At 38.9% G+C, this 24,043-nt stretch overlaps 1 long non-coding RNA gene across 1 annotated transcript; it reads left to right on the top strand.

Annotated features, from left to right (window-relative positions):
- Nucleotides 1-6,688: 6,688 nt before the first annotated feature.
- Nucleotides 6,689-15,165, top strand: LOC129631391 (uncharacterized). Its single transcript, XR_008704018.1, has 3 exons — nt 6,689-8,420; nt 10,242-10,328; nt 14,622-15,165. It is a non-coding gene; the product is annotated as an uncharacterized LOC129631391 (long non-coding RNA).
- Nucleotides 15,166-24,043: the final 8,878 nt, after the last annotated feature.

Raw genomic sequence — 24,043 nt, 5'->3', positions numbered from 1 at the left:
GGCGGGGATGGGATGGAAAATCCAGTGCTATGATGATCCAAAGCTTGTCTGTCAAGTGTTCCCGTTTGCCTTTCCCTTCTTTTCTATTGACTGGTTTTTGCACCACACGTTAAATTTTAAGTCACAGGATGCTGACGATTTCCCAATTACAGAAATCTTTTCACAGCTTATCTCAGGGACCACAGTGAGCAAAAGAGTTTCAGTTTATTATCTCTAGGTAAACACCACACTAAAAAGCAAGATCCCCATCCTTCCCCTGCTCCTACACACAGGTAAGAGAGGAAACAAAAAACAGAACCATTATTACACCCCTCAGTGCTTGGGATGGCTGCAGAGCTCTTTAAAAAAAATCAACACTATTTTATCATAAAGACACTGACAGGGCTGATTTTTTAAATGCTCTCTGGATGCCAAGATTCCCACTGATTTCATGCTTTTTCTCTACATTTATGGCTCTGTAGTTCTATTCTTATGTTACCCATCAAGTCAGTACTTCATAAAGCCTGAATCATCATCACTATAATCTAAATTGCCAGGCGAGTGTTTGGAGTGGGTCCAGGTCAGAATGATAAAATCCCTGTGGAATTCCAAGGTGCTAAGGAGTGGCCCTGGGCAGGGATTCAGAAGGAGTCTCCAAACTCTACTTGGATCAACAGCACATGGTACATACAGATACTACCTGTAATTTAAAAATAAGGTCCCGTAACTGGGAGATAGGGAAGTGATGTGTCTGTGATATGGCCTCTGAAATGTCCCTTGTGTCACTGTTTCTACTTCATGGTTCATCGAGTCAGAGACAGGCCAAGTTCAAACACTCCATGAGATTGGGTGGTGTTCCTCTGCTCCTTGTTTAAACTACAGACACCTTGGAAGGTTTGATTAAACAGGCAAACTAGTATGAAATCATCAGAGAAGATGAATAAACACAATCTGAATCTTTCCCTCATTAAAGTTACCAGATAACATACAGGACATAGTATAGATAGGTAATATAATAAAATATTTAGTATATTTGGTATCAAACATCTTGTAAAAGTATGTCCAAATATGGGACATAGATAAACTAAAATAGTAATTGTTATTTATCTGAAATCCCAATTTATTTCAGTGTTCTGTGTTTCTATTTGCTAAAGCTGACAACCCCATACTGAATTTGAACCAATTAGATTTTTAAAGGCAGAAGACTGGAGTTCTAAAAGTTTTTACTGACAAATAGACTTGAGGCAACATGTTTCACTTTCCATAAATACATAGATGTGAACTATGTAATAAGCTCATTCATTATGAAACATCTGAATTTTAGATTTTTTTTAATTTAAAAAAGCAGTTTTATCACTACATTTTATACACAATTATATAAGTCACCAAAAATAAAAGAACTTTTTAAGTGAAAGGCCTTAGAAAAGATATATAGATAACAAATGTTAAGTCCTTGCATATCACAATTAATTAGCTCAAACCCCTAAAAGTATTTGTTCTTTTAGTTTAGAAATGCTACATCATATTAATATTTTGTCGCAGTCCATATTTACAAACTTAGTGCAAAGGTAACAGAAATCTAAAATTTCTCTTAACCAGGCCAAATGATCACAAATTTGGAATTTATCAAATTCAGAACAATCAGTGATTGCCTTCTTTCCCTTCAGATTAGAGCAAAAATCTCATTACCTGAAGTGGGCTTATTACCGAAAAGAAAACTAAAATACCAAGTTCCAGGGTACTAATTTTAAACAAAAGTTGATTTTAATTGTCCCAGTCTCCCCAGTGTATGTGATCCATCTCTGTGGGTTTTGGGATGACTGAGCTGGTCTGTGTGGGGCTCCTCTAAACCCTGGAGCAGGCTTGCACTTCAACTTTGAGAAATAAAAATGAGGCCCCTGATGTCTCTGGTGTCCCCACCTGTTGCCCTGTTAACTCTGCTTGGGAAGAAAGTGCCCATATGAATGGATGAATGAATATTGAAAAAGTTAATAGAGCCAGATAAAAATCTATAAAATCATGCTTCTGATAAGAGTGGACCTATGAGTAAACATCCAGATGAAACTATGATCACAAATGTCCTCTTTCAAAGATAGTCCAGCGAATTTATCTACTGAAGCAGAATGTTCCAGAAGTGGAGAATCTGTTTTAGATCTGAATGTTTCCTAGGATCTGTCTTAGGAACTTCTCTGTCAAGGTAGCTGCTAAAATATTCTAGGGTAAATGCCGAGCCCAGCAGTTCTGAACTGAAAAGTGCCAGGAAGGGACACATCTCAGAAGAGGCCATGAGAAGCATCTTCCTTATCTCACCAGAAAGGACACAGAAGATGTCCCCCTTTCCAAAGATGGCTTTAAAATGACAATGAGAAGGACAAAAAAACAAACAAAATGATATATACATTTTGGCAAATCCAATGCTTCTATGTTTTTAAAAGCCTTTCTCTGAAACTGGTCCTATTTATTAGTGGTGAAATACAAGCCATGTTATCAAGAATCTTAAGGAAATAGATTGCTGTTAAGTGATACTTCAAAATCCACCCCCTAGCAAAGTTACTGTGCCATTACAGGAAGATAAGCGGAAAATCTTTGCCTCCATTAAAGAAGACCTTTGCCTGAAATACTGTAAACCGCTCAGTAGCAGTTCTAATGCCAGCGATTCAAAATATTGCTGGAAAATTTCAGTTAACCAGCAGTACCCACCATCTTTACAAATAAAGGCAAAAACGAAGACTTGGTTGTTGGAGGGGGTATTAAAGAGGGTGATTAGCCTCTGAATATGCAGTCTTAAAGGTCCAATTTTCATGTGCATGGATGTCACATGTGATAGGGGCTGTGATTGGTTGCTGCCTACCTCTGTGTTGAGTGAAATAGCAATGATCTAAGTATAATATCACCCCTACCCTCCTCTCACCCCACTTTCTGCTGTCCCCGCTCTTGGCCACAGAAAGCAATTGGTTGTCACCAAGAATAGGTCACGTATGCAGGTTATAGTTCTTAGTCCATTTTGTTTTTGAGTCCTGGAATTGTGTTTTTTGGGGGGAGTGAAAAAAAAATTTTTTTTTCTATCCTCAAAGAGCTTATGGTCTAGGTGGGAGGACAAATATCTATGAGACAAATGACATAACACTGTGCCAGATGAAGACCCCTAAATTAAATCCTCAAGTGACTCAAAACATTTCTCTTTATAGTAAAAAACAAGTGAATGAGGTTCTTGAAAGATGGCTTCCATTATAGTCTAAAGCAGGGCATATACTAGAGATAGCTCAAGGGTAAAGTCTAACAGATTACATTTGTAAGCTAGGGCATGGTTTTGTCACTCACTCATGGACAGCAGTAGGGTGAGTCAAGCATGTACTTCCTATCTGGTCACAGGTCTAGAAGACTTTGACCTCTGGGTTCAACCTACCTCCGTCCTGAGTCCATGGGATATTAACCTGGCAATGTGTCATGATCCTGGATCTCACTTTCCATAATACCCCAGCTTCCCTGAACCAAGGGCTTGGTGCCTTCAGGGCTAACTGAACCCAGCCTCCTCTCTGGGCAACAATGCACTTCCCTCCCACAATGGCAACAATAAGCTCACCCTGCACCTTGGTTGGCACAGAGTTCTCTTCCAAGATGGTAGTCCTGCCTCATGTCCACTACTGCCAATCCTTGGTTTCATCCCTTAAATATGGGACTCACTCCCTCTATCCTCAAGTTACATTGAGTGTTTCTCCACTTGAGAATTTCACCATATTTACACTGGATTATAGTTATTGCCATTATCCCAAGTCTCTCTGACTCCTATACTCCATCCTTCCTACCCATCCTGTTCATACTGTTCATGAGGTTCTCGAGGCATGAATACTGGGGTGGTTTGCCATTCCCTTCTCCAGAGTTGGGCCAAAGAATTGACGCTTTCAAATTGTGGTGCTGGAGAAGACTCTAGAGAGTTGCTTGGATTGCGAAGAGATCAAACCAGTCAATCCTAAAGGAAATCAACCCTGAATGTTCATTGGAAGGACTGATGCTGATGCTCTAATACTTTGGCCACCTGATGCAAAAGAGCCAACTTACTGGAAAAGACCCTGATGCTGGAAAAGATTGAGGGCAGGAAGAGAAGGGGGTAACAGAGGATGAAATGGTTGGATTGCATCATTGACTCCATGGACATGAGTTTGAGCAAACTCCGGGAGATAGTGAAGGACAGGCGAGCCTGGTGTGCCTCAGTCCATGGGGTCGCAAAGAACTGGACACGGTGTAACGAATGAATAACAACCACCACCTATCCTGGGTTGTCATCCCTCCAATTAGTTCAAACTCAATACAAACAAGGACATGGATCAGACCCAACATACCCATCTATTATCAGGTCCTCTAGCTAGCCCCTAGCATTAGACCTTGAGTTGGGTACATTTTCTACCTAAGCCCATTCTTAATCCCCATATTTCAGACTCATACTACAGGTGGCTCTATGTGTGGTGGTCAAGCCTGCTCAAGTTTAAGAATTAGACAGTAGTTTCTCCAAAATTCTCTCATGGTATAAAATACCTGTACCTAAGCAATGTATTTAACTTGGGAGTTCTTCTTTGTTCTCTTAGGATAAAACACTGAAATCGATGAGTTTGGGGATATCTCTCAGTTGCTATGCCTTCTGAAGAGTAGGAAAACATCTATTGTTTAACATTTGTACCTGAGACTAATTGTAAGGAGTAGTGAGGGTCACAAAGAGTTTATTCACTTTTACTTTTCACATTGATGACTTCAGGAAGAAAGCTTTAATGAATCCTTCTGGTCCATTTTGTAACATAGGACTCCAAAATTCAAGAGCAGTAGCTTGGACACAAGGTGGTGCTAAGGGGTAAAAAATTAACTGCAGGTCTTTTCCCCAAAGGTTACCTCAAATACTTAAACTTTGCAGGGCACCTAATAATTTCCAGATTATTTTCATACACATTATCGCTCTAAACCTCAGAACTCAGAGAAGGATGAGCTAGCCCCATTTTTTGTAGAAGAGGAAAATAAAGTTTGTCTGGGTTACGTGACTGGTCCAAGGTCACCCAGACCAGTCTAGGTTGTCCTTCCAAGTGTAGGTTTAGTGATCTTCTTTACCTACTGCATAGTTAGTCCCTCTTCTTGTAAACACATTATCCAAGTTGGCCACCATCACTGCCTGCCAAGCTGGGGTGTCCTGAAAGCACAATGCAACTTTAGTACATGTCTAACCTACAGTGCTGCGTCATCGGGAGAGATGGGTACTTGAAGCTGTGTTCTCAGGACTCTGGCCAAATTCTAGGGCATGAGAGTGCCAAAAATTCTTTTTTGGTTCCTGGGAGAAAAGATAAGTTATAGTAATATCTGGATTTATCTCCCCTTGGGTAGAAGACTCTTTGTGGAACCTTCTTGCTCAATCCAGAGACTTGAAAACTCTGGACCAGGGCTAGCCTGAGACTCCAGGGCACCTTTGCTGAAGCAGTCATTTTACTCCCTCCTGATATCAGCTGAAGATATGTTTCAAAATGCCAGAGGGCCGTGGGTACCCTTACATTCTATTAACAAAAACTGTGTACCATACAAGTGAGACCAAGAAGCCTTTGTAGATGGCAGATAAAATTCAGATTTATCTCCTTGTTAGGATTAAAATAGCTCAACTGGGTGCTACATTTCTGGGTGTATGAGTTTCTGGGGCTGCCCTGACATTAACACCAACCTCCTGGCTTAAGACAACAGAAACGTATAGTCTCCAAGTTCTGGAAGCCACAAGTGTTGGCAGCACTGCTTCTTCTGGAGACTTTGAGGGAGAATCCATTCCATGCCCGTCTTTGAGATTCTGGCGGTTCTGGCAATTTTTAACTTTCCTTGAATACCAGACCATCTGACCTGCCTCTTGAGACATTTGTATGCAGGTCAGGAAGCAACAGTTAGAACTGGACATGGAACAACAGACTGGTTCCAAATAGGAAAAGGAGTACGTCAAGGCTGTATATTGTCCCCCTGCTTATTTAACTTCTATGCAGAGCACATCATGAGAAACGCTGGGCTGGAAGAAGCATGAGCTGGAATCAAGATTGCCGGGAGAAATATCAATAACCTCAGATATGCAGATGACACCACCCTTATGGCAGAAAGTGAAGAGGAACTCAAAAGCCTCTTGATGAAAGTGAAAGAGGAGAGTGAAAAAGTTGGCTTAAAGCTCAACATTCAGAAAACGAAGATCATAGCATCCGGTCCCATCACTTCATGGGAAATAGATGGGGTAACAGTGGAAACAGTGTCAGACTTTATTTTTCTGGGCTCCAAAAACACTGCAGATGGTGACTGCAGCCATGAAATTAAAAGACGCTTACTCCTTGGAAGGAAAGTTATGACCAACCTAGATAGCACATTCAAAAGCAGAGACATTACTTTGCCAACAAAGGTTCGTCTGGTCAAGGCTATGGTTTTTCCAGTGGTCATGTATGGATGTGAGAGTTGGACTGTGAAGAAGGCTGAGTGCCGAAGAATTGATGCTTTTGAACTGTGATGTTGGAGAAGACTCTTGAGAGTTCCTTGGACTGCAAGGAGATCCAACCAGTCCATTCTGAAGGAGATCAGCCCTGGGATTTCTTTGGAAGGAATGATGCTAAAGCTGAAACTCCAGTTCTCTGGCCACCTCATGTGAAGAGTTGACTCATTGAAAAAGATTCTGATGGTGGGAGGGATTGGGGGCAAGAGGAGAAGGGGACGACAGAGGATGAGATGGCTGGATGGCATCACTGACACGATGGACGTGAGTCTCAGTGAACTCCGGGAGTTGGTGATGGACAGGGAGGCCTAGCGTGCTGTGATTCATGGAGTTGTGAAGAGTTGGACACGACTGAGCGGCTGATCTGATCTGATCTGATCTGGCTTATGGATTCAACACCCTCTTCTCTACCTCTGTCTTCACACAGCTTTCCCCCTGTGTCTCTCTGTGTGTTATACATTTTTCTTATAAGAACACTAATAACTGGATCCAGCACCCACGCTAAACTGAGGATAACTTCAACTCAAGATCTGTAATGAATTATGTCTGCTAAGATCTTATTTCCAAATAAGGTCACATTTTGAGGTTCTTGGTCATCATGAATTTTGGAGGGACACTGTTCAATCCACTACATTGGGTAATCCATTTCATCCACTCACAAATTTTCTTCCTTTCGACTAATTCTCCATGTTAAGCGGAAGCCCAGAACTTAAGCTGGAGAACCATTAGCCACTATCAATTCTGTTAAGATTTCCTCGTTTATCTTCCCAGCGACACTCGGTAGTGGTTCCTCTACCAGGATAAACCCAGCCAACTTCAGGTGCACTTTCTGTACACAGAGCACCCTATTGGCCAAGGTCAAAGCCCAGGGTCTTCTCTTTCTTCAGATTCCATAGTACGTATTTAACCAGCATGGGGAAATGGAGAATGCCTTTTAATGTTAAGGGGGACACTTAAAAGTTTCACCCATTTGTTTTGTTTCCATTCCAAGACAGGATTTACTTGTATATCTTCTGGCCTAAGCATCGCCTTAATTAAGACATGACTCACATTTTCATTTTCATGGCAACAGGCTGCAACATTAAATACCTTCGAATATTTCAGTAACGAGGCTTGAACAGAGAAAACTCTTTGTTTTAGTGAGAAATGCTAATTGAAGGAATTTTTTCCCCCAAAAGGACACTGACTAAAAACCAATGTACTAAGAAAATGTAGATGATGCCTCCCTCTTATCTGCCATATCTTCAAACAGAAAACAAAACACAATCCCAACCAAACCAACAGTTCTGGCAGGGAAAAAAAAAAAAAAAAAGAGCCTCAACATTTATATTCTCCAACAAAGTGGGTAAGGAAGGAAGAAATGTAAATGCTGCAAACACCATTCAAAGCAGCACAGAAAATAGCCAGTTCAGTTTCTTTCAGCAGCTGGAAGGAAATGTCTCAGCAGCCCCCTCCCTTTAAATTTTTTTAGTTACCAAATTCCTTTATGTTTCTTTTCTTAGAAAAGTGACTTTATAGGTCATTAAACAACTATTAAAAACACAAGTGAGTAAAACCCAAAGCGTGGGCCTTTTTCCTTTGATTTTTTTTTTCCTCCAGTTTTCAGGAAAGGGTTTTTGAGAGTGGGGTATGTTTGTTTGTTAATGTCTTTGTGAGCATTTAAATAGTCTTTCCATTTGTAACATCCCCTAAATAAGGCAACCAGAGGAAGCCTGCCTTGCATTAGCACACCTGCTGGGCCTAAACAGGAACATGTATTTCCCCAAATGGGACACCTCATTTGCCAAACAGGCTCGAACTTAAAATTGCCTGCTTCTTTGGATTGCTACACTCGGTTTTCATCAACTTGTACGTAACTCGATTTTGTACTCTCTCTCTCTCTTCATTCCCGGGTTGGACAGGAAAGGAAAAGGCAAAGAAACCGAGATGGGAAGAAAGATGCAGGTAAGGACAGGTGAGTCCTATCTAACAAGGTCGTCACCAGGCCCAGACAATGTAGCCCTCTCTAGTCACCAGATGGGGCTGGTGTCAGGGTATGAGGTCCCCTTTTCTTGCAAATGTCTTTGGTAGTGAAGTCTATCAAAGGAATCTCAGAACAAATTACATGGTAAATTATTGTCTCAGTTCTAGCCTACTCTCCCTGCCCCACTGTTCGCTCCGACAGCCATGGATGAGCTGCTGGTGAAAGCCTGCCAGATGAGCAGATTACTGGATGTTACGTGCCTCAGGCCGCTCCACTTCACAGCCAAACTTCTCCAGCCCAGGCAGTTCATCCAATTCATATGGGTCACAGGCTGCTTCAATTAATGCCCCTCTAATGATTCAAGTTTGTTAGCTAATGTGGAAGGGTAAGTAGATAGGAGTCAGGCCAGCGACCTGATGCATATCTGTCCTCTCCCACCTTCTATCTCCAATGTTGTACCCCAAGCTGACTTACATAAGAAAAAAGAAAATGGGCTTGGAAAGAATATAGAATTCCTTTCAGAATGAAAGCTTTTATGTCGCTTTCCTATCATTACCAATGCAATTCTGAGTCCTCAGTGGCCTGTGGGTCCTAGGGTAGTGAATAACAATCCCTGATATGAAAATAGAATACAGAAAACAAATTAGCATTTTAAAAATAAAAAGCCTGGCTTTTAATCCTATTAAGATCATGGATGCTTTTTTTTTTTTTAATTTCTCCCCCTCCCCTAAAAACTCTGAAAGAGATACTGATGTTCCATTACCTAAATGCTGAAATCAGCATTTCCTTTGAAAGAAGTTGTTAATATTTGGAAATGGTCGGATTTCCAATCCAAGCTTTGATTGTTATTCTATACTAGCCAGCAAGTGCCAAGGTCACGGGGAGATTCACCTACAGACTGAGCTAAATGAATCCACTCGGCCACAATGCATGTATAATTTAACATTCTCCTCTCGAGTACTTCCATGCATTCCTAAAAAATATTTTATTACAATAACAAATTGGTTTCAAAATCATGCATTATGTATCCTGAAATTAGGTCTGCCAGTGAAACCTGTATATACAAACACGTACACTCCCAGGCAGGGCCAGGAGAACACACAAATGCTGTTGATGCCATAAAGAAGCTTGAGAAGAACCAGTTAATTCCACCAGGAATCCACTGTTGCTTCTCTTATTATCTTAATCTGTATATTTGGAAAGAAAAATAACAAATTGATCATTTGCTGTAAATAGCAGTTAGAAACCAAAGCGCCCATTTTGCTTGTAGAGTCTCCTCTTTCAGAAGGTAAGAGTATGTTATTGGGTGAAGGTATCTGGTGTCCTTAAAACAGGCTTGCCAGGCAATTTTTATAAGCTTTACTTAAAAAACAAATATTCCTTGAATATTTAAAAGTCTTCTTTTCCTGTGATCTGACACTTTGCAAGTAGACATTTTACGGAAACTGGACTTTAACAAAGCTTCTTTGAAACATTAGAAATGAAGATATCAAAAACGTCCTTACAAATTTGTGTTAAGAGATACACTTGCTCGGCTGTAAGCTTTCATCACTGAGTTATCCAAAAAAGTTAACATATTCAGAAAGCTCCTTAGGATTCCCATCACAAATGCAACCCCATATAATGTTTCCCTAATAGATGCTTGCTTCTGCCCTGCAACTTTCATTGGAAGTTAAATACACATTGATTTAGCATCTTTCACAACATAAGTATTGTTTACTCATGTACAGTATGCATGTTTCTTAAGATGCCTATATACGAATCATTCACGTTAAAAGGCTTTTCTGATTCCTTCCATTTTTTCTATTTTAGACACTTATACCATATTGAAAAAAAAAGTTTGCCCTTACAAATGACATTAGTGAATTCTAAGAAAGCAAGATTTCTCCACAAAAAAAGGTGAGTTCCATGATACAGAAAGCATTTGACCTTAAAAATATGAGAAAGAAATTTAGTAGAGTTTTCTCCTTGAAAAGTTTCTTAGGCATGAACTTGATCTCTCTATATTAAAAAAAAATCTAGTTTATTTCAATAGGGGATTTGTTTTTCATTAACTTGCAAGCTAAACGTCATTGGTATGTTTCTATTGGTCTACTAACTTGGTGAATAAAACAACAAAATTCCTAAGAGAACCACTTATAAATCTCTTTAAATTAAAATCAGTCTAATTTTTATTATAAAACCAACATCATGATAGGCTTTGTATTTTTAAGGCAATGCCCAGATCCAAAAAGTTTAATTCCCTGACAAGAGCTTTTAATAAAGACAAATCATGGGTAAAATTAGATGCTGCAATCTTCCCTTCTCAAAAAAGAAAAAAAAAATACAAATACAAATACTATGTTAAGAAACATTTCTCCTTAATTTCATTTCGAAGTAGTGATAGGACTAGACATATAGCTTTTCTATGGTGAAATTATAAGGAATAATTTTCTCTAATCTAATCAGTAAGATCTGAAAATGGGAAATGTTAACAGCCATAATTTCTGATTTCTTTTGTATTGTAATTTAGGCTGACACATTAAAGCTTTGCTTTTCAGGTGAACAATTAAAAAATTGTTGATAGAAATTAAATACTACTGACAATTGAAAATGCATTTTTTTTCTCATTTGCTGCATCTAAAAATACCGCTCCCACCTCCCAATAAAGATAATCTAAGCTAAGATTGTATAAAAGTAAAAATGAATTAAAAAGCTTGGTTCTTTTCTATTAAACAAAAAAGTGATTTATATAAGTAATAAGCAAATTCCAGTGTATGTATATATATGTGTGTGTATATATATATATGTATATATTTGAAAATCCTCTAAAAATGCCTTGGTTGTAATCTGCAGGCTAAATGATTAAACTCTCTCTGGGTTCATTGGCTGCAGAGCTATATCCTTCATTTTAGCTGTGGGCTATTTTAAGCTGAATACAAACTGCTTTTTTACTTGTTATTAAAGGCAGTTCACATGTTCACATCATATACCACCTTGCGTGTATTAGTATACAAGCCAAGGTATGCAATTAAGAAAAGTATTAAAATAACATTAAAAATAGAAAAGTAAAAAGCCTTCAGTAATAATTAAATTTCATTCCCATAACATTACAAGAAACAGTTATTTAGCTAACTTTTCAATACTTATATGAAAATCCTAAGTGATAATTTCATGGCACAAATAAAAATGTATTACAAACTCCTCTTTGGTTTTTGTGACAGGAGTGTTTCAAATTGAGCTTTAGAAGGTGTTCTAATGATCATGGTATGTTTTCATAGTGAATTGTAAACATATAAATTCATAGATGATAAATAAACTCACATATATTCAAAATTACATTAGTAAAAGGAACTAAAATTTGACATTTTTGAAGTCTGTAAATAAAATTACAAATAAGAAGCTCCAAAATTCTAAAGGAGAGTGTCAGAAGTCAATGCTTTCTGATTCATCTTAAGCAGAACAGGAGTTTTAACACAGGTTTCTCTTAACAGCCACCTAAGCAGGATTTGAAGAGAATTTCCTAATGCCACTTAAAAAAAGAAAAGTCGATGGGTTTTGAATGTAAATATTCTTAAAGCAAGTTTTTCCTGAATTGGCAGCTCAGAGAGGTAAACAGATAGCATGTAGATAAGGTAGACACAGTCAACGTTCTTGGGTTGGTCTGAGGCTATTTTATGTAAGAGTGTGCCAGGAATTCCAGTTCTTCAAGAGTCACAGCCCGCATTCAGCTGCCTCCGGTTCTGTCCCTGACCTGGCCATCTGCCAGAGAAAGACACACTTCCAAGGACAAAGTAAGAGCAGTTTCCCCTGCTTCCCAGACCCAACTGCTGTCTTCAGAGAAAAACTCCTAGGAACCTTAAACTTGGCCACTTTTAGCAGGTCAAAGACAGAGAGGGGGAAGGAGAAGATGACATAAAGCTGTCTTGAGCCTCCGCTCTCCGTGGGTCTAATGTTGCTTGGTCCACAGAACAATCGCAACAATAAAATGCAGTGTGTCCTGGGGTCCCCTCTGAAAGAATAAAACTGGAAGCCTGTCTGTCATGCTGAATACTGAACCAGAAGCTTACACCGCAGGGTTCGGTGCCTTGAGCCTGGCTGCATTCATAGGCGAGGCAGACAGATGCACAGCCTTTGACAAAGCCAAGAGATGGGCATTTCAAAAATAAAATCATTTCCCAATTACAGGGAACCCTTCCTCCCTGGACCCCACAGCACTCTATCAACCTAAATTGGAATCCTGTCTACCGAGCTGCCTTCAATGCAGCCACTCCAGTATAAATTGGATCAAATGCTCTCAGATTAATTCCTGGAAACCTATATTCATCTTTGTATATCTTTATTACAAAACTAGCCACAAGACTGGTCTACAATTTTCATTACCAGAACGGCTTTCAGAGCTGGATTATGCCATGGTTTATCCCTCTGTGACCCCAAACCATCTTGTTAGCCCCATTATTGTATATTCATGCAACACACCTGAGCCCAAGATAATAAGAGCGTTATAGTGAATGAGGGAAGGGGTGCATTTTACTGCATTTGATGCACTGCTCTTCTGCAAGAATACTGAACCTACTACAGGTGCCCCCACAATTCCATGCCTCACTCCCATTCTCCTTTTTGGGCTCTAACACCTAAGACCCTCACAACTCTCCCCGGTCTGAAGGGAAATGAAGCTGTGCCTAGACTTCTTGGTGAAGGTAGAACTTCATTTCTAAAATAGAAGTGAGGAGCAGTTGCATTCTTCTTGGGCTGATCTGAGTTATAGAATGGAGACTACACCCGCTGAAGCCACAGCACAGAGAACCCCTGGATCTTCACGGGAAAAGACCAGAATTTTGGCTCCCAAAAGGAGGATGGGACTTTCATATACCCAAAATAGAAGGTGGGAATACACATGGTCAACACTCCTGATTACAGCTATATTTGACTAAAAAATGTTTGTTTCACTGAAGCATTGTTTGCAGAATATAGCCGGCCACTGGCAGGTATCAAATTATGATGATTATTATAATCTATTAGATTATTTTAATATCTATTGATATTATAGATAACCATAATATTTCTAACTATTATGTTAGAATTGAAGGGTTTGTCTTCCATCAGTTTTATTGTTCCTCTCTCTTTCACTCTGTCTATATATAGTGAAAGTAGCTCAGTTGTGTCCGACGCTTTGCGACCCCATGGGCTATACGGTCCATGGAATTCTCCAGGCCAGAATACTGGAGTGGGTAGCCTTTCCCTTCTCCAGGGGATTGTCCCAACCCAGGGATCAAACCCAGGTCTCCCACATTGCAGGCAGATTCTTTACCAGTTGAGCCACAAGGGAAGCCCCTATATATACACATACACAAACACACACATATATAATTATATACAGTTCCCTGTTAGCTCAGATGGTAAACAATCTGCCTGCAATGCGGGAGACCTGGATTCAATCCCTGGGCTGGGACGATCCCCTGAAGAAGGGAATGGCAATCCGTTCCAACATTCTTGCCTGGATAATTCCATAGACAGAGGAACCTGGCAGGCTATAGTCCACCGGATTGCAAAGAGTCAGACACAACTGAGAGACTAACTTGCACTTACAAGACACACACATATGTATGTTTATATACATATATACAATTATACATATGCACTCAGACATACACAAACATATATACATATCAATATATTAATGTAATCATATACACATAAAACCACATATACATTACAGTAGATAATTACATTGTATACCATTTTATATTCACATATACACATGTGGGTGTGCACACATGTGCGCACGCACTTAGCCGTAGCTCTTCAGCCTCTCCGTCTCTCACACAGCTCTACAGTCCTCCCCCGTTGACAGTGCCCACAGTCACTCTCCAACCTGCTCCCTCCCTCTTTCCCTGCTCCCCTTCCCCTTCCTCTTTTCCTTTCTTTCTTTCTTCTTCCCTTTCTTTTGAAATCATGCCAGCTTGGTTCTTAAGACAGGAAGAAGAACTAGAGGAATAATCTATTATTTATATATTCCAGGGAAACTAGAAGACCTCTATTTTCTTATTTCATTCACTCACTATGAGGCTAGAGTACAATGAGACTGACTTCATATGTGGATGCAGAAAAAGAAATAGTCTCACTGTTCTATCGTCATGTGTTGGTTCCTCTTTAAAAAAATCATCTCTTTATTTTTCATTGCTTAGAGAAATAATGTAACCCTTCCTTCAGATAGGTGACCATGCACATTGTTCTTTGGACCTCAGATGCTCTCAGGAAGTGGATCTTAAAGTTACCTGGTTACCAGATCATCCTGGTCTTGCTACTCAAATTAGGGCAGGCACACCATGCACCTGGAAGCCTGCTGGACTCACAGCATCTCAGGCCCCACCCAAGACCTACTGAATCAGAGTCTGCTTTTCAACAAAGGCATTTGCATGCGCTTTAAAGTTCAGAAGCTCTGGCCTTAGAGACTTTTAATTACTGAGTTATGGACCCCAACGTCAGACCCAATAAATCAAGAAACCAGAAATTTATATATTATAAAATTCTGCAGATGAGTGATAACCAGCCAGACTAAAGATCCACTAAATTAAGATTTGACTGTATGTCTTCAAATAGCTACACCAACAAAGGGAAATGGATGTCCACACATAAGAGGTTTTATTTCTGCCATCCTTCTGCCCACTTTCTACAGTTGGGTCTCCGTCTCTTCTGCTTTTGGCATCTCTATGTGAGAGAGTTTTTCATCAAGAGACCAATCCTCTACATAATTTTTCATCTCCTTGATCCACCTCATTCTCTTGCCTCAACCAAGCTAAATAAATCACAAATAATCACCAACTACCCTGGTTCCTCGTGATTTCTCGTTGGTCCCTTAGGAGACTTCTCTCTGCACTTAGTGCATTCACATCTGTCATCTCCCTCAAAGTGCCTCTGAAGACCCACAGCCCCCTAGTGATCTTGCCCACCGCCCAACATTCATTTTCCTTTGCATTTAATTTTAAAGTCACTACTTTGTTATAGACTGATGTTTGTGTCCTCCCCAACCTCCCAGTGTGATGGTATAAGGAGACGGGGCCTTTGGCAGGTAACAAGAATTAGATAAGGTCATGAGGATGGAGCCCTTATGAATGGGATTAGCGCCCTTATAAAACTCACAGCCGAACATGCTTCCCTTCTGCTTGCTGCCTTGTAAGGATACAAAGAGAGATCCCACCAGAATGTGACCCTGCCAGCACTCTGATCTTGGACCTCTCAGCTGTCAGAACTGTGAGAAATACATTTCTGTTGTTTATAAGCCACCCAGTCTCTAGTACTTTGTTATAACAGCATGAGCAGACTTAGCGCTCATTAACACTTTCCTTTAAAAATGTTTCGCATGCAGAAAAATTCTTTTGTAAGAATTTTTAAAACTAAACCCAAGTACATACAATTTTACTTCTTTAAAGATTCCCCCTTTCTGTGCTCCAGGTCATTGTTACTTATTACTGGGTTCTGCCCATCACATAACATATTATGGGTTAACCAATTTTCAGGACCCACCCCCTCTTCATGGTATAAGTGAAAGAAGAAGAAAATATCAAAAACACCCAGGATTACAGCTAATTTGTCCCAAAAGGAACCTAGGGGAAGCAGCATATTCCCAGAAGTACTTAAAACCAGTGGTTCATTCTCAGAAGCCACATCAGGGTTGCCAGCTAAGACCTCAGCAATCTCCCTGCTCTGGGCACATGATGATTTGTGCTCCATTTTATTGTTTCTTCTGTATGCTGATTGGTTTTGATTCATTACCCAATACAGACTCCATGAGAAAAGTTATTTTTCAAGTTAACAGGTGCATGATGAAATTAAAGTTTTGTAAATTTGCAGGTGGGAAAAAAAAATCAACATGGGACCAGTATAAGAGATCTTGATGAAGAGAAATATAAGAGGGCAACATTGAGACTCTCCTTGTTTGAGGATGTGGATATTTGCTACGAACATGGAACGGCTGGCAAGGGGAAATCTGTGCTCCTCCTTCCATCTCTATTGATACCAGTTTCCCCTGGAGCTTTTCTTGTCTTGCCCTTTCTCTGGACCAGGGCCTAACTCTGGTTCTTGTCATATCTCACTCATGCCGTGGGGCTCTCGGGTTCAGTAGGCAGAGAGCTGCGTGACCCAGGGCCATGTAAGTGTCTCTCACTGGAGATGCTGCATGCCATTCAATTCCTCTAAGCCCTGACCAGCTCAGACCCCAATCATTGTGTTTCCTTCCTGTATCCTGGGTAAAATATGGCAGGCTTTACCATGGGAGATGTGTACACAAAACATATTTTCAAGATGAATGGAATCCAACATCATTCTTCCTCCTTGATCCATTTCTCTTTCTCTTCTCCTGTTTTTACCTGATACTTTCTTTGACCATTTCTATCAATTTTTAAAATTCTTAAATGCCCACTGAAATGATCACAACATCCCCTGGGGAAAAAACACACCATAGCCCTATTTTTTTTTTTTTTTTGAAGCTTTGTTAAAAAAAAAAAAATCTCATTTTTAGCAGTGACAGTCAGGACTCTGTAATCTGTACATACAATTTAATCCTTTAAAGAATCAGCAGGGCCCACATCAATCAAGAGCCTTCATCAACTTGTAAAAACAATATTTTGATTCAATCAGATTCAAAGCCCTGAAATTCTCAGCTAATTAATGCAGGGTCACTCAGGGGCTGTGCAATGGTGGCTAGAACAACGGTCAAATATTTACCCTTGGCACACATGTTTGCATCACCCAAGGATCTGAGCGATGGGCAAGAATAGATAATGTACCTACAGCTGCAGCAGGTTTCATCTGGCACTAGTATCTGGATAAATAATTATCACAAAAGGAGAAAAGAAGAGGAATGACTCTTCCATCATCATAGATGCACATAGTGAAGTAAAAGTCTGTTAAAGGTAAGTGGATAGGACCCTCCAATCCCCTGCTGACCATAGGTCCCAGGCAGAGAGATGTTTTTGCACCATCCTTCCTTTAACATTCAAAATAAGTGATGGGTTTAAAATTTGCTTTAACAGCAGATTCAATCAATACATGGGATCTTCTGTTTGGTCTAGATTCCAATATATATGTTTTGGTTTGTACCTTCAGACATTTTGAGACTTCGTGTATTTTGAGGGGAGAAGGGGATGGGAGCATACACAAAATCATATTGTTTATGTGATTTCTAAGGGTTACTTGTTAAGACCTTATGCACACATAAAAACACATGATTTACTTATACGAATGCAGAAAGAGAAATCATCAGGATGCCTCATTACTGATAAAATGTAGTATTTTGGATTTCTTCTCTTAAAACATGGGTGATAGGTAATCAATCTGAAATCAAATCTATGTATTCATTGTATCTTTGGCCCTTATGTTTCTTCTTTCTTTACTTTTGGCATCTCCTCTAAACTTTAAAAATTATTCATGGTTATTCTGGTTGTGACAATTTAATACATAGTTTTGCAACATGTTATTACTGGGAGATACCGACTGACCATATATGGAGTATATGAGATCTCTCTGTGCTATTTCTTGTAACTACATGTCAATCTACAATGAGCAGAAAAGTTTAATTTAAAAACTCATGTGTTGAATTGTTGTAGGATAGTCACGGAATTGGGCATACTTTTTCTTATGCTGGTATTTAAACATTTCCACTCTTGTGCCTGCCCCCTGACCCTCACTTCCCAACCTTCAAAAAACTTCTACAAAGAGCAAAGGGGAGAAAACTGTTGACAGCAGCCTTCTCTTTCCTTAAAATTGAGACACTAGGGGTTATATTTGTGGCTTAAAGTCCTGCTGCTGCTGCTAATTCGCTTCAGTCATGTCTGACTCTGTGCGACCCCATAGACGGCAGCCCATGAGGCTCCCCCATCCCTGGGATTCTCCAGGCAAGAACACTGGAGTGGGTTGCCATTTCCTTCTCCAATGCATGAAAGTGAAAAGTGAAAGTGAAGTCGCTCAGTCGTGTCCGACTCTTAGTGACCCCATGGACTGCAGCCCACCAGGCTCCTCCGTCCATGGGATTTTCCAGGCAAGAGTACTGGAGTGGGGTGCCATTGCCTTCTCCAATGGCACGGTGGTCATTCAGGAATTCCTGGGAATACATGTATAGTCAACTTGCTCATTGCTGAGCTTCTGACTGATGTGAATCACAATATCCATTCTGATTGGTGAGCAATCAGCCTTGATCACTGTGATAGACCAAATGAATGCTGTGGCTTTGCTCAAGCTCAGCATTTCACAAATACAACAAAGCTTGGATTCATAGGATGCTGCCAAGGTTATTTTTTTAAACACTCAAGCTGGTCTACCTGGGGCTACTTGATAAAACATTTGGACTGAATTAAATAGGCACTTCTGTCAGACAACTGATTTGATTGATTTTTTTTCCCACTGTATTAACTGGTTATTTTGATTTTCTATAGACTTTTAAAAGACTTACAGAATCATAGGCTCGTAGAGCTTTAGTGCCAAAAGGGTCCTTGGAGATCACACAGTCTAGGGTTTCCCCCAAAGTTTCATAGGTGTTAAATGAAAAAAAAATCAAGAATAAGAGTATTTTTGTTAAATATATTTGGGAAACACTGAGCTAAAAAGGTTCAATTGTTTGATCAGTTCCTTATGTGTTATGACTCTAAAGGACAAGAATGTAATATGCAGGTTCTTTCAAGCCTACAGTGAACACGGAATCCTTGTTTTTCTTTATTGTCCCAGATCACAATTCCAATTAACAGGTTTTTAAAAGACATGTTGTACTACAAACTGTTTTATAAATAGGAAAATGCACACTCAAATAAGTGACTTGCTTTATTTAAAGTACTTCTTTTGCATGGAGTTAAAAACAGAATCAAGGCCTTTAAATTCCCATTCTAGTCATCTCAGCTAAACCAAAATGTATTTATTTTGCTTTACCTGTTTTTCATTATGTATATTATATACATAGAAAACATATAATTTATATAAAAATATATATACATATATATGTATAACATTCTCTTTGGACAACCTTACAAGGGATTAAATGAAAACTTCCTGTCTTTAGCATTATGAAGTACCAATTATTTCATTAGGGTCTGTAAAAAGTGACTAATTTTATAATTTTTTCGCAATATGTTAGTTGAAATCCTTCTATATAAAATAAGTTTCCTTCTTTAACTGGGACTATGTATTATCCAGAAATACAACCCATATGGGAAAGAAAGGATAAATGCTTACTTATTTCTTTTTATTTGCCAATTTTCAGAGTAAAGAGTTCATACTAACAGTATCCAATTAGTGGTGGTGGTTGTTTTGGGGTTTTTTTCCCTCCCGTCTCTTCTCTCTCCCTATTTTCTCTTTCTCTTCATTTGAGTATCACTAGACTCATTGTGTTTCAACAACTTCATTCCTTATTCTTTTTGATGCTCACAGTGTCCCATTTCTTGCCAATGGGAGCCAAATCATGTCTAGTCTTATGTCCTTTGACACGATACTTTATTTTAATATCTTCTTCAGTTTCTGGCATGATAGCTTGTTATGAACTTATGTATCGGAGTGGAACCAGCCAGCTCTTTAAGAAGCCCTAGCTTCTTTAAGTGGAGAATGATACTTAGAAACCATAATTTGGACACTATGAATGTTCATTACTTTTGGGTTACCATGACTTTTAGGCCTGTTAAGTGAACAGGTCTAAGAAATACCCATCTAGCCTTTTAAGGAAAAATGTTCTCAGCAGGAAGTTCTTAAAAAATAGCCGGACTATTGGCCTTCTCCAAGTATTTTCTTTTTTTTTTTAACTTTTTATTTCATATTGGAGTGTAACTGATTAACAATGTTAGGATAGTTTCAGGTGGACAGCAAAAGGACTCAGCCACACATATTCTAAGCATTTTCCAGAGAAGGGAATTGTATAATTTGGGTATAAGCCTATCAATATTCAGAATAAAGTAATGGCATTAATGAGTGGTTCATGGAATAAAGTAATTCCTTCTAAAGCCCTAACTACATTAACATTTCAACTACAGCGAGAACCAAGCTTAATAAGGAGTATAGTTCTGACTCCTCTATTCACATTTGAATTAGACTTGTTATTTGCAGGAACAAAAAAGATGCTCATAAATGGACCCTTGTTACATTCAAATATGTCCTAGAGATTAAGCTTGACATGTTTAAGTATAAGAAGCAATTTTTTTAAGTATTATAATTAAATAGTAATTAATTTTATTACAATAATTGTAAAGGGTTTATGTTTGCATTACCATATATATCACTGCTGCTGCTGCTAAGTTGCTTCAGTCGTGTCCGACTCTGTGCGACCCCATAGATGGCAGCCCACCAGGCTCCCCCATCCCTTGGATTCTCCAGGCAAGAACACTGGAGTGGGTTGCCATTTCCTTCTCCAATGCATGAGAGTGAAAAGTGAAAGTGAAGTCGCTTAGTCGTGTCTGACTCTTTGCGACCCCATGGACTGCAGCCTACCAGGTTTTTCTGTCCATGGGATTCTCCAGGCAAGAATACTGGAGTGGGTTGCCATTGCCTTCTTCATACATATCACTAATCGATCATACACAATTTTAAGTGGAAAATTTGTTCCAAGTTTTATGATTGATTATGATCGATACATATCACTAATCGATCATAAAACTTGGAACAAATTTTCCACTTAAAATTGTGTATTGAGTACATACATATACTTCCCCCTCTTTTCAAGTTCCATCTGAAATAACTGAAACACTGTTTTTCAAATGAATAATGGCATGATTATACTATGAGACAAAATATGGATCAAGACAAGGACTAGAAAATGTAGTGAAGAAAGCAAATGGAGTCCAAGCCTGTTGGAGAACTCAGTGTAAGAAAGATCATAGTACAAAATCCTAGAGGCAAAAACATCCTTCACTCTGGAGAAGTTTCAAGACACAAACAGTGCAAAGATTGGGCCATACTGAAATGGGAACACATGAATATGTGTTTTACATTAGCTTTCATGCACCTTCCATGAGGTTGTGTCTAATCTTCATAAATCTAAAGTTATATTGTACTTATTCCTACAAAGCTCGTGTGTCCCAAGTGAACACACATCTCAGTCCTACTTCCAATATTCTTCATAGCTAACATACAGGAAGATAGGAAGTTAGGTCTAAATCTAATGATAACTATTAGTTATCCAGATTCCCCATCTGGACCTAACTCTTGCCTTAGAGTGATATCAGATGACACATAGCAGGAGAGCTTAAGCAGTCATATAAAATCCACATGCTGAGATTTGGGGATTAGTTCCAGGTACTAACCACCTTGTGGAGCTTCAATCACTACTGAACTGCCTTGTTTTATATAAACTGTAGCATTTGCTTAATCCAAATATTAAAGGCTATGTGATTCATTTCTTGTCCTAGTCTTAGGGGGTGGGGGAATTACACCTTCAAGGTCATGGGGAATGCCTACAAACCACAGATTTCCCAGGACAATTTTGACATGGTCTTGAAAATGCTTCTGAAAATCTCAACGTGTACTGACATTATCTGGGCTAATGAAGCCCCTTTCTGTCTCATCTACTGCCATATCTGCATACCCCTTTCCCTACAAAGAGTGAACCTGTAATACCTGTTCCAAATAAAAGTCCTCTCACTTGAATCAAACATATAAAATCTCAATAAAATATAGTGGCTTTAAAAATCTACATCCAACCTTGCAAGAAGAAGAAAACATTCAGATACCAGGAAGAAAGAATGGGCTGAAAGCATCATAAGCACTCAAGCTGTCATGTGAATAGTGTGAGGGGACAAAACCATGTGTTTCAAATTTAGAAATCCAATGAATTGGGACTTAATGGCTGGGTAGAGACAGAAAATAAGATTGTATGCATTGTGTGCTGGGAAGTTATTTCAGTTAATTTGGAATCCTCACAGGGCTCATCATCCATGAAAGCTAGCCTAGTAAAAAATTTTGCCATCTTACCTGAGGAAATAACAATGAAATTTATCTCCACCTGAGATTTGGGTAGGAAAAGCAGTTGTGCTTTTACAGAAAGACTAAATCCCAAGAAATAATGTAGTGCAAAATCGTTTTGGACAGACAAGCTCCAGTCTAGGTGACAAATGCCTCCACTAAAGATGAACTCACAATTCAAATTTACAAAGTATACCATAAAAAAAAAACCTGCCTGACAGGAGAATCAACAAAGCCCATAAAAAAGAATACTTAAACTCTCTAGAACTTCTAATTGAACCTGATAGAGACTGGGACATGAGTATATATAAAAATATTTAAACCACAAAAAAATAATTAAAAATGAGAGGAAAAGAATAACTTGCTATGAAAAGTGAACAGGCAGAATGACAGCAAATTAAATATAACTTTTTGGGAAAAAAAAAATTAGTCACCAAAATCTAAATCTTCAAAGAGCAAGCTAAAGCAGATTGGAAATAGACAAAGGCAGTTAGTGAACTGCCATATATATCTGAAGGACTTATCCAGAGCGCAGTACAGAGAGACAAAAATATGGAAAATGTTATTAAGTTGTTAACATAAATGACATACAGAGGTAGAAGTTCTAACATACATCAAATTAGAGTTCCCAAGAGAAGACAGAATGGGTAGAAGACACATTGGAAATAATGACAGAGAATGTACCATAAGTAATGGAGGTCAGATTCACGGAGGTTACTAAAACCCAAGCAGAAAAAATTACAGTAGATCTGTATCTTGATATATCACAGTAAAATTGTTGAACAGCCAAAACAAAAACAAAAAAGAGAGAGCAAGAAAACATCTGAAAAGCATACAGTTTACCTTCAGAGGAGTAACAGGTGGACAGCTGACTACTGTTCAGAAACAATGAAGGTGAGAAACCCTCAGAATGAAATCTCAATGTATTAAGAGAAAATAACTGAAAATATAGACTTCTACAAATGGTGGGATAATCACTGATGAAGATTTTAATTCATTTCTCTGTTATTGATAAGTGAAATAGAAGGTAATTAAGATAATGAAGATATGAAAAACCCAAAACTAAAATTGATGTAATGAAAATATTATGTTTTACCACATGACATAGTATTAGCTGAGTTAAAAATTACCTGAGATGCACAAAAACTGATACACAGTTTATTTCCTACTGTCTTGTTAGACTTTATTTTATTTAATTTTGTTTAATTCTCTTTGATAATTGGCTGTTTTTGTTATTGGTTATTTTTCCTCCAATGTAAACATTGGAAAAGACCCTGATGCTGGAAAAGATTGAAAGCAGGAGAAGAGGAAGGCAGAGGATGAGATGGTTGAGTGGCCTCACCGACTCAATGGACATGAGTTTGAGCAAGCTCTAGGAGATGGTGAAGGACAGGGAAGCCTGACATGCTGCAGTCCATGGCGTCACAAAGAGTTGGTCACAAAGAGAGTCACAACTGAGTGACTGAACAGCAACAACAAAACATTATGATATTGTCAAAATAATTCTAAATACTTTTTAAATGTATAATTTTAAACAGACACAGTACCATTGAAATAGGTTGCAACAATTTTGCCCTTGGAGATGGCTCTGTTAGAGAGCTATTTGCTGGTGGTTTAGAAATCTTATTTCAGGGATCTGAGTCTCAGAGGCCTTGGGAATATCCAACTCTAGTTTGAAAGGTCAATTCCAAGCCAGGGCA

The sequence above is a fragment of the Bubalus kerabau genome, chromosome 17, assembly GCF_029407905.1.
Source record: "Bubalus kerabau isolate K-KA32 ecotype Philippines breed swamp buffalo chromosome 17, PCC_UOA_SB_1v2, whole genome shotgun sequence".
Taxonomy (NCBI): Eukaryota; Metazoa; Chordata; class Mammalia; order Artiodactyla; family Bovidae; genus Bubalus; species Bubalus kerabau.
This window is presented reverse-complemented; position numbering and strand designations above follow the sequence as displayed.